The sequence below is a fragment of the Anolis sagrei genome, chromosome 5 (genome assembly GCF_037176765.1).
Source record: "Anolis sagrei isolate rAnoSag1 chromosome 5, rAnoSag1.mat, whole genome shotgun sequence".
Taxonomy (NCBI): domain Eukaryota; kingdom Metazoa; phylum Chordata; class Lepidosauria; order Squamata; family Dactyloidae; genus Anolis; species Anolis sagrei.
This window is the reverse complement of record NC_090025.1, coordinates 45,000,234-45,012,310: the sequence shown is the minus strand read 5'-3', so window position 1 is coordinate 45,012,310 and position 12,077 is coordinate 45,000,234. Positions and strand designations below refer to the sequence as shown.

Here is a 12,077-nt window from a genome sequence, read left to right as displayed (position 1 = left end):
AGCTATCCTCCTAGCTGCACACAGTTTCTGTTATACCCTCAGGAAAAAATGTCAAACATAAACCCTTCTTCTTGGCATCCCCATCTCTTTCAAAGCCTGTCTACTGTGATCCTCAACAAGCTTTGTCAGCTTATTTGCTTTGCTGGGGCTCTCTCGGAAATGGCACTTGGAAGACCAAGCCGTCAGTGGCCTTTGTAGCACAAAATAAAGTTGTTTGTGCTCAGCGTTCACAGTCATTTAGATATTTGGAACTGCAGATGCTACTTTCATTGTCCCAATTTGGGGAGCAGTATGCACAAACCTAATTCCCTTTCCATGAATGCTACATACTGTGAAAATAAATTAGCACATTGGAGTGGTTTTCAAGCAGCCACCAGAGGTATCATGTGTGTGAAATACTGTAAAAGCATCGAATGAAGTCTCAGGACTCTAATAGAGTGTAAAGGTTTAAATCTTTATTTACTTATCTAAAATATATCTGTGCTGTCATTCCAGCAAAATCATTTATAAGATGACTTCTATCAAATATCAACAAAATAATGTAAGATGTGAGCAACAGGACATAATAACAAGATGACCATGCCAAAATATTAAAAATTATAAAGGTCACAAAGAGCAATGTTTTCTTTATGCTGCAAATGTTCTATAAAATATGCAGCCTAAATCACAATGATGAAAGAGATGGGAAACTTGCCTTGTTAGCCTTCCCAACCTTTTTTTTGACCAGGGTCCACTTGACAAGGAACCACTCTCCAGTATCAAAAGGGCTACAAATTGGTTTTTGGTCGACTTTAGATTCAGTTTCGTTATTTGGGGTGCTGATTCAGAAAACTGCATTGGATAGACCACATCAGCTCTAGTTTCTGATACAGAACGTATGCCATCCAGTAGTCACTATCTCCTTGCCCACAGAAAACCATATTTAATAAGTCTTGTCGCTATAAGAGGATTTTGTGAGACTAGTTGCTCTCATTGCTACAGTGTAGTAACTGAGGTCGCAGACCATATTTTAGTTCTTGTGGACCACTGGTGGTCCTCAGACCACAGGTTGGGAACCACCGATCTAGATAGTGACAACTAATCTGAGCTTGAAAGTTCCTGTTTCTTCCACATTGCTGACAATACAAGGAGAAATTTTAATCATTTGAAAAACTCTTAGAGGTATAATTCTATGTGTAGTTCTGTTTACTTCTATATAATTCTCCGTGTTTTGTTTGCAGTAGGCATTTTTAAACTTCCATAGGTTCCCTTTTCCATGTCACAGAATGTAAATGCCCAGAAAAGACTCACCATCTTCATCATGAACTGAAGATTTATTTCTTTTTTGTTTAACCATGTCAACAAATAAATAACATAACATAGCATAGCATAAGTGATTTTCAGAAGGATGTATTTAGCCATCATAATTTCAAACTAAAGCTTCCTTAGGCACCACACAAAGGCTGCTTCTTTGCACACTTATTCAGACAAAGCATCAATAAAGTCATGATCCTAAGACCACTCATGGAAAACAGCTCTTAAAGCCATGGCACTGCCCCCGGGGAAAAGAGAAATCTCACAAATTGTCTCCACATGACTGACTAGCTTCAGACCTGCAGGAAAGAAAACTCTCGATAAGCACATGTGCCTTGCTAGTCTGCACAGGCTGATCCTATAATAATCACTGTTCCTTATTGCAGTGGACAAAGATCATTTCTATTTGTCTTGTTGAACATCTGACCTCCCCCATCTCCAAAGATGAAAAGCAAGGAGGACAATTTTACAAGACAATAATGTGATCTTCAGTATCAAATGTACAAAAGTGTGCAGAACTTGGAAATCTTTCTGGCTTGGTCTAGAATCCCCAAGTTTTCCATGTTCCATGTTCTGAAAATATGTGTTGCAAATATGTGTCTGCAATTTGTTCCAAAACAGATGTGATGGCACATCTGTTCAATATATGCTTCTGGAATATGTGTATTGACATAAACCACTATCTTTGGAACTCTGATAATTTTTCTGGAAGCAGGTACAGTAGAGTCTTGCTTATCCACCCTTTTCTCATCCAACATTCTGTATTATCCAGTGCAGTCTGCCTCCCACCCAGATCCACAGCTGTTTCAATACATTGTGATGTTTTGGTGCGAAATTTGTAAATACATTAATTACTATATGATGTTACTGTATATTGAATGGCCTTTTCTATTGATTTGTTGTAAACCATGAAGTTTTGGTGCTTAATTTGTAAAATCACCATGTAATTTGACGTTTAATGGGCTTTTCCATAATCCCCCCACATTATCCAATATTTTCCCTTATCCAGCGTTCTGCTGGCCCATTTATGTTGGGTTAGTGAGGCTTTACTGTATAAGTTTTAGTCAGTGTTTGGTAGGTTTTGAAACCTGCTGGAACTAATTCTGAAAGGGGAAAACACACAAAAGAAAAAGCAATGTAAGGTAGCTGTAAAATGCAACAATAGAAGGGCAAGGGTTTTTCAGTGAGGGAAACCTAATTGCCAATATAAAGTTAATCCCAAGTGGTTTTTGGTCTGGATAGTCAAAAGATGTAAAGGTCAGTCTGTATCATTTTATTATTAGTATACCAATACAGGATTAAAAAAATCAAATAAAAGCCCTTTAATGAAAAGAATAAGATCAGCTGAAGCCCACTGTATGAATACACTGTGGTACATTTCTACAGCACTCTTGAAAACAACCAACAAAACATCATTGTATTCTGTGCTGTTACCAAAGAACTACAGGGCTTTCACAGTGACTTTGACTTGAATTCTGTTTGTGCGTTGAGAATCTAATAGAAGAAAACACTCTTTTCACTTCTGTTAACTTCATCAAATGGCAGAATCCTACTATAAAATCTCTTGATCAACTAGTATATGAGATAATATACAGCTGGCTTCGATAATGTGGGAGAGAAAAAGATGTGTTATTTTTTGTCAGCAATCCATTAACGTACCAAACCCCCCCCCCCCCCCCTGTATTTTAAGGTATACATTCTGGTGACTTTAGTAGGGGTGCACATGTGACATGAAGCAACAAATCCATAGATGAAACATATTGTTTGGAAGCAGTGCTGGTGCTTCCTGAGACAAAACAAGCATTCTTCCAGAGCATCCAGAACCAAATCAGGTCTCTGGCTGAAACTTCTGAGATTAGGGATTCAGGAAAGCACCACATTCTTTATTGGTGTATTTAACATACTATGGGATGGAAGAGAAGATTAGATTGAGTGACAGACACCTACTCATAATTGGGCTTGTTTTCTCATGGTGACATAGTTTGCTCTCATGCTCATTGATTATTTCTATTTTTGGGAGATCAGAAGAAAGTTGCTGCTGTTATCTTTATATATTGTCCCCTTTCCCCCAAGATTGAACATTTCAGCATCCATCAAAATCTATTTGAATTATATGAAATGCATTTTTAATGTTGAATGTAAGGACTGTTATGTCCATAAGTGACATGGCAATGGATTACATTGAATGTAAATAAGATACAGAAATTAACAAAGCTACTTGTGGTTGGTAACAGCATTACATCTGTGACCTAATCATTATGCCGAGGTCCAGTTGAGCTTATAGAACAGTCAGAACTGAGAAAATTAATTCCTGTGTGCATTGCCAAGGGAGCTGATATTATTGGTTTCCTATCTCACAATTCGTTATTTTGCATGTCTACATTAATACTTGCTTTTATACATGTTAAGTAGACTGAAAGCAAAGAAATGAAAATGTTTCCCTTAAATATTTAAAAAAAAAACAGAAGTTGCAAAAAATCCCATTTATAGGATACTCAGCCACAGTAGTTTTTTCTTTCTTGTCTTGCTTTCTTTTTCTTCTTGTTTAATCTCAGTCTCAAAACAAATGCAAAAGCCAGAGTGGGGAGAGAATAGGCTTCTCAATCTCCATAGATACTTTCAGTGTGAATTAAGTTCTGAGATGCAAGTTCCTCCTGTTTCAAGGAGTGTTTCTTTAGTATTATCATAGTATTAGTTAGGCCTGTTTTAATAGTAATTCCCAAGCAACCAGAAAGTACATTTATCTGGCATCTACCAATCCCCATGGATGCCAGTTAATTGAGACTGCTTGAATTTGTTTTTAGGCTCAGTTCTGTAGTGATTTTTATGTTTGAAGCTTTAAACTGAAAGTCTGTTTTGCTCACATTTATTTATTTTGTGTCAAAAACATTGCATAAATTAACAAGTATAAAACTGATAAAATAGAGAAAACACAAGTGGCTAAATAATGTTAGACCAAAAACAGGCAACAGTGACTGCATTGTCTGTAGCTTTAAACAGTTCTTCCTCTGTACATGAGGCAGGGCATTGTGGGCAAGCATCCAGATGCTGAGTTATTTGTTCTGCTCCACAGTCACACAAGGTGGAGGTTTCTTCTAGGCAGTGCCATTTAGCCAGGTTGTCTTTTGATTTGCCAATCCACTTCTGAGTCTGTTCAGGGACTTCCACGTTGCCCATTCTTGGTTTGCCCCAGGAGGAAGACTCTCGTGGGGGACCATCCAGCTGGAATTGCCTGATTTTGCTGTCCACATGAATACTTTTACTGTTGTTGGAGGAACATATAGAGAAGTGGTGGTTCTCATGAAACTTTTCCTTCATTTAAATCTACTAGGAAGAAGCTGATAGCCATGCAGTGGGTGGCTATCACAGTGTTTTGCTCACATGAACCAACCCAATTATTGCACTTGTCTACAAAGCCCCTGCTCTTCAGCTGACTGTGGATAGCATTAACAAAGCCTTTTCAGTGATTCCTTCATATCTTTGTAGAATACTTTTTACTACGCATCGCACCCTCTTCAGACAAATATTGAAAACGCTTATTTTATGATGCCTTCTCTGACTGGTTTCATATGTTTTTATGCTCTGTGATGTATTACGTTTTAAATTTTTCAAATCATCTCATGAAGACTTTGTCTTAAAATATGAGATATGGCCAATGTACTGTCTGTCATTTCATTTTGATGATAGTTATAGGCATGGAGGGTGAACGAAAGGACTATTTTAATTTTTATGCAAGCCATTTCTGACCTAAAGAATATTTAAAAATATGATACCAGAAACATTTAACATATGAGTGAGCTAGTTCACCCCCTTCCACTCTGTCACACATTCATGTGATTATGACTGAAAGAAGTCAAATTTTGCCCTATAATCTGACACTTGGCAATCATTCCTCATGCTCTGTTAAAACAAAGGGGTGTTTTCACTGGCCACCTAAATTGTGAACTTCTTTAAAACAATCTGAAATCAAGGCAGACACCCTCTCTGCCCCTCACTTGCCACTGTTAAGCAGTGCTATGATCTGGATGGTGTCTTCTTATCTCTTTAGGAGTGTGTTAGATGGAGGATCTTTCCTCTTTTCGAAGGTTGAAATATTTGACCTCAATACGCATTCCAGCCTCACACTTCTGTGATCCTAGTATTCAATCATCGCTGCAGGAATGTAAGTTCTTTTGAGCACAAATGACAGCACAGCTCATCCGAAATGACATAGAGAATAAGACGCATCAATTTTAATAGAGATTTGAATCACAGGGATGATGAAGGAAAGATCGCTCTTTTGTTCTTTCTTTTTAAACCTGTGCTGCCATGGAAGCATTTATTGATTTGTTTATTAACATTCCCTGTGTGGGGAAAATACACACACAAATGGCAAAGATCAATCCTCTGTGTTTTGCACCTTCCTCCTCAGTTATTCCTGCTCTTGCTCAGCTGATCAGACATTTTGCTGCCCCCCCCCCCCACACACACAACACTCACACAAACACACAATCTAAATTTATTCCAATGTAAAAGATGTCTTGGATGTTTCATAGGAAAACATTTGAATGTTTGTCTTGTGCCATTCATCTCCAGTCAATTCTACTAAGGAGGGACAGTGTAGTGTAGTAGTTTGAATGCTGGAATGGGACTTTGGGAAATGGGGGTTTGAAGATTCATTTAGCTACAGAAACTCGCTGATCAATGTGGGTCACTCCCTATACATAAGTCACACTCCCTCATGCTGAAAAGTCCCTATTATAATGTTTCTGTAAGTCAGCATTAACTTGAGACACATTACAACAATAGCCCAAGGCAAGGTATTTAGAATGAGAGAACCTGACTTGGGGTGCATCTACATAGTGGAATTGATGCAGATTGATGGCAGTTTAACTGCTGAGACTCCTCAATGCTATGGAGAACTTTTTGGTATTTATTTATTGTGTCAGAAGCGAGTTGAGGGTACAGTTAAAATGCATTTTAAAACACATTCAAAGTTTGTTTTTTTTTAAAAAAAACTTGGCATTATGCTCAATGTCCTTTGACCAAAAGCTGGCCACTTGGAGTGTCTCTGGTATCACTATGTGAAGGTCCTCCATTGTGCATGTGGCAGGGCTCAGGTTGCATTGTAGTAAGTGCTCTGTGTTTTGCTCTTCTCCACATTTGCATCTCATGGACTCCACTTTGTAGCCTGTTTCTTAAGGTTAGCTCTGCATCTTGTGGTGCCAGAGCACAGACTGTTCAACGCCTTCCAGGTTCTCCACTCTTTTGTGTGCCCAGGAGGGAGTTTCTCATCCAGTCTCAGCCACTGATTGAGGTGGCAGGCTTTAACCTGCCATTTTTGAACTCTCGCTTGCTGAGGTGTTCCTGAGAGTATCTTTGTAGATCATAGAAAGCTGTTTCTTGATTTAAGTCATGCTGGCTGATATCCGAGCAGAGGATGGGCCGAAGATGTCAGTGCCTTGGTCCTTTCCCTGCATGCTGGTACTTCTCTGTGGATATCAGGTGGTGCAACACCAGCTAAACACTGTAATTTTTCCAGTGGTGTGGGGCACAGACATCCTGTGATAATGCAGCATGTCTCTTTAAGAGCCACATCCACTCTTTTAACATGGTGAGATGTTTTCCACACTGGGCATGCGTATTCAGCAGCAGAGTAGCAAAGCGCAAGGGCAGATGTCTTCACTGTGTCTGGTTGTGTTCCCCAACTGCTTGGTGAGATACCAGCATTATCTGGCAGAGAAGGTTAAAGTTAAAGCTAAACTTTCATAATTTCATATAATTGAACCATGGCAATTATATGAAATTATAATTGAACCATGGCAGTTCATTCTACAGTGTAGATCAGGCATGGACAAACGTGTAGATGCACCCTTGGTTTCAGTAAAGCAAACTCAATGGAAACAGTCTCATCATATGCCGTATGAGTTAAAACAGCCGTGATGACCATCAGAGCTTCCTTGCTTTAGGATTATACTGACCATTGAGCTAGTTTGGAGTGAGAGCTGGGGCAGAATGACCCAAAACGGTGTGAAGCCGGTCTGACTTTTATGGTCAGAGACAAAAAGCCAAAGGAGAATTCAGGCTCAGAGCTTGTTTTTGAAGAAGCAATAAAAGCGCTAAACAGCAGCAGCAGGCCTGGTCACTCCCTATACATAATTGAAATAGCTGCCCACTGAAGTCAGAAGGGGGGGGGGGAGGCTGTGTAAGTGGCTCTGACTGTTGCTATAACAACAGCACCTTGGTCTAATTTCTTCTGAAAAATGACTTGCTGCTCGCAGGATGAAGTGGAGCAGCTTTTTGCAGTAGATGAAAGCTCTGTCGACAGCCTTAAGTGCTCCCTTGTTTATGTAGTGGATACTCGGTGGTGTGCCTGTTGCAGTCCTGCTGAAAATTTCAAGTTGAGTTTGTTCTTTTGGTGAGAGGCATAGCGAGAAGAACATGTACAAATTCTCTGTTTAGGCTCTTCATAAATAGTTCCACAAAGTTGACCTCCCTCCAGTTCCACAAAAAAGTTTCTAAAGTATGTAAATAATCATGATTCACAAATGTTCCTCCATGCCTTTTGGTTTCTGGGTTTAAGAAAGCTGTTTTAAATGTTCCAAACCTGGTGCAATACTATAGTTTAAGCAGTACAAACTCCGTAAGGCAGACAGTATTGAACTGAAGTTCCTAGAAGGAAAGAGAAAGTAAGAGTATTCGATCTTACTCTGTACCTTAACTTTGACAGGGGTGAATCCAATACATGTAAACCTTGCAGTAATGACAGCATTGGGAGTGGAAACCATGTAATGACTTCTATAACTCTCCTGCATTTCAGTGGTACAGAACTGCTCCAGATTGCTTTGTGCTGGGATTGTCTGAACCTCTGCACCTATAGGATGACTAGCCACACAATTCAGCTTCTCAGTACATACAGTCACAGTTTCCATTGTTTGTGGAATCATCTTCAAAAATGTCCTACTGGGTTTTTTTTTTTTTTTGCAAATGGTAATAGATGCGCCATATGAGTGTAATAAAAAGGTAGGCTCACAGCAGTTCTGATATGGGGAAAACCCACAAAAAGAAATTATGGCTGTCTATGTGATTGGTGGTGCAGTGGGTTAAAGCGCTGAGCTACTGAGCTTGTTGACCGAAAGGTCGCAGGTTCGATTCCGGGGAGTGGTGAGTTTCCGCTGTCAGCCCTAGCTTCTGTGAACCTAGCAGTTCGAAAACATGCAAATGTGAGTAGATGAATAGGTACCGCTCCGGCAGGAAGGTAACAACGCTCCATGCAGTCATGCCAGCCACATGACCTTAGAGGTGTCTGTGGACAATGCCGGCTCTTTGGCTTAGAAATGGAGATGAGCACCACAACCCAGAGTCAGACATGACTGGACTTAATGTCAGGGGACAACCTTTACCTTTTTATGTGATTTGGAAGGGATATATAACCACTGTGAAAAGCTTAAAGCAGAGAAAGATTAATTGATTTTACATAGCAACCTATTGCACAAATTTGAACAGAGACATTTTATTTATTTATTTATTGCATTTATATCCCGCCCTTCTCACCCTGAAGAGGACTCGGGGTGACCACAACAAGGTACAATTTGATGCCATACATAAATATATAGAATAAAACAACATATACTTTAAAACCACATATTAATCTTAAAACAATTAATTAAAATCACACAATCCAAAGGCATATTCCTGGAGCCATTCTGGTTGTCAATTGCATTATTCCTTATTGCACGGAGAAATCATTATTGTACTGGAAATCATTGTCCAAAGGCTTGGTCCTACATCCATGTCTTCACTTTCTTCCTAAAGACCTGGAAGAAGGGGCTGATCTAATTTCCCTGGGAGGGAGTTCCGTAGCTGAGGGGCCACCACTGAGAAGGCCACCACTGTTGTGTGTTTTCCGGGCTGTATGGCCATGTTCCAGAAGTATTTCTCCTGACATTTTGCCTACATCTATGGCAGGCATCCTCAGAGGTTGTGACGTCTGTTGGAAACTAGGCAAGTGAAGTTTATATATATGTGGAGTGTCCAAGATGGGCTAAAGAATTCTTGTCTGTTTGAGGCAAATGTGAATGTTGCATTTGGCCACCTTGATTAGCATTGAATGGCCTAGCAGTTTCAAAGCCTGGCTGCTTCCTGCCTGGAGGAATCCTTTGTTGGGAGGTGTTAGCTGACCCTGATTGTTTCCTGTCTGGAATTCCTCTGTTTTCTGAGTGTTGTTCTTTATTTGCTGTTCTGAATTTATAGTTCTTTTAAATATTGGTAGAAAGATTTTGTTCATTTTCATAGTTTCCTCCTTTCTGTTGAAATTGTCCACATGCTTGTGGATTTCAGTGGCTTCTCTGTGTAGTCTGACATGGTGGTTGTTAGAGTGGTCCAGCACTTTTGTGTTCTCAAATAATATGGTGTGTTCAGGTTGGTTCATTAATTGCTCTGCTATGACTGACTTCTCTGGGTGAGTTAGTCTGCAGTGCCTTTCATATTCCTTGATTCGTGTCTGGGCAATGCTGCATTTGGTGATCTCTATGTAGTCTTGTCCACAGCTGCATGATAAACGGTAGGACTCCTGCAGAGGGGAGAGGATCCCTCTTGTTCTTTGTTGAACATAGCATTTGTTAGATTTTCTTAGTGCAGCGTTTCTCAACCTGGGCGTCAAGACCCCTGGGAGGGTTGTTGAGGGTGTTTTAGAGGGGTCGCCAAAGACCATCAGAAAACATATATTTCTGGTGGTCTCTTTGGCAGAGAAGGATGAAGATCTCTCTGCATGTCCTTCTCTTCCTTTTTGGAAACAAGATGGTGTATCCTCCCACCAAAAGCCCTCCTCCACTGTGATTAGTCAGCCTCTCAGCCAGCCTCTCAACCAAGTGGGGAGTGGAGAGCAGCCGTGCTCAGCACATGGCAGCATGGTGCGCATGTGTGGGTGAGGGAGAGCATGCGAGGCTGGAGGGAGGCTTGTGCCAGAAAATCCCTTCAAGGCATGTGAGACATTTGGCCTGATTCTATCATTGGTGAGGTTTAGAATGCTCTTTGATTGTAGGTAAACTATAAATCCCAGCAACTACAACTACAACTCCCAAATGTCAAGGTCTATTCTCCCCAGCCCCCACCAATGTTCACATTTAGGCATACTGAGTATTCATGCCAAGTTTGGTCCAGATCTATCTTTGTTTGCATCCACAGTGCTCTCTGGATGCAGGTGAACTACAATTCCAAAAATCAAGGTCAATGCCCACCAAATCCAGTATTTTCTGTTAGTCATGGAAGTTCTGTGTGCCAATTCCATCATTGGTGGAGTTTAGAATGCTCTTTGATTGTAGGTGAATCCCAACCAACCCCACCAGTATTCAAATTTGGACGTATTGCCAAATTTGATCCAGTGAATGAAAATGCATCCTTCACATCAGATATTTACAATGCAATTCATAATAGTAGCAAAATGACAGTTATGAAGTAGCAACAAAAATAATGTTATTGTTGGGGTCACCACAACATGAGGAATTGTATTAAGGGGTTGCAGCATTAAGAAGGTTGAGAAGCACTATCTTAGTTGGTCTGTAGATAGTTTGTACGTTGTGTTTCTTCATCAGCTTCCCTATGCGGTCAGTGGTTCCCGTTGTGTAAAACGATAAACTGGATTGTTTTTGTTATTGTGTGCCTTCAAGTTTGTTTTGACTTGCTGTGGCAGGATACGTTCAGAGAGAGGTTACCTTTGCCTTGCCCCTGAGGCAGAGTGACTGACTTGCCCAATGTCACCAGTGGGTTTTTATGGCGGAGTGGGGATTCCAACCCTGGCTTCCAGAGTCATAGTCCAATTCTCAAACCACTACACTATACTGGGTCTGTTACACTGAAAAGTGTGTTTTTTATAACACTGAAAGCATTATAAAATATGAAAATGACCTGATTTCTAAATAGTATGTTTATAGTTCTACTAAGCCAGCTTACTACCTCTTTTGCTTATAATGTACAGCATGCACAATAGGCACAAAAGTGTGGAAAGAGTAAAGAAAGTCTAAGAGCAAGTCCAAAGTGTAGAAGAGTGAAATAGAGCTTAATGGTTCACTTTACACCCAAATTCAGAAGGAATATATTAAAACACACTCCTCTTGCTTTCTGATGGTCTTTGATGACTCCGCTGACATCCCCGCACGACCCCTCCACAGGTTCCACCCCCCCCCCAGGTTAAGAAATACTGAGTTAGAGCATCATAGATATGGAATGGTCTCCATGTATTGACATGGCTGTATGTGAAATTTAACATATTTTCGAGTCCAAATGGAAGCTTACAATATACTCTGATATTCTATTTCCAGAGTCTCACTGTTTTACTTGTTGCAATTTTTGTTATTTCCTCAAATACAAGGCGCCCCATAATTGTTGCACTTTATAAACTCTATCCTTAGCTTAAGGAATCTTCATTTAGCATTACAGAATAGTATTCTGTGGAAATGTACATATCTAGAACAGCAGACGAAGGCTGAAATAAATAATAGTTCTTTAGAGAGCTTGAGTAAAATGAAACAGTAACCACTGAAATAGGATCCATTATGAAAGCATTACCTATGGTGGACAGAATTCAAAGACAGCCATATTAGTCTGGAATACCGGTATTTAAAGGAGTCTTGTAGTACCTTTGAGACAAACTGGGAAAAAGAAGTTGGCAGCATACTCTGTGTTATTAACTTCTTTTCTTAGTGAGTCTCAAAGGTGCTACAAGATCCCTTTACATAGTAGGATGGACACTTCATTTATTTCTCCTCACCAACTTCTCCAGTGATCTAAGTATCTGCTTCTCTTGA

At 40.0% G+C, this 12,077-nt stretch overlaps 1 protein-coding gene across 1 annotated transcript in view; it reads left to right on the top strand.

Annotated features, from left to right (window-relative positions):
• MAML3 (mastermind like transcriptional coactivator 3) overlaps positions 1–12,077 on the top strand; it is a 357,082-nt gene that overhangs the window by 194,270 nt on the left and 150,735 nt on the right. The window lies entirely within an intron of this gene.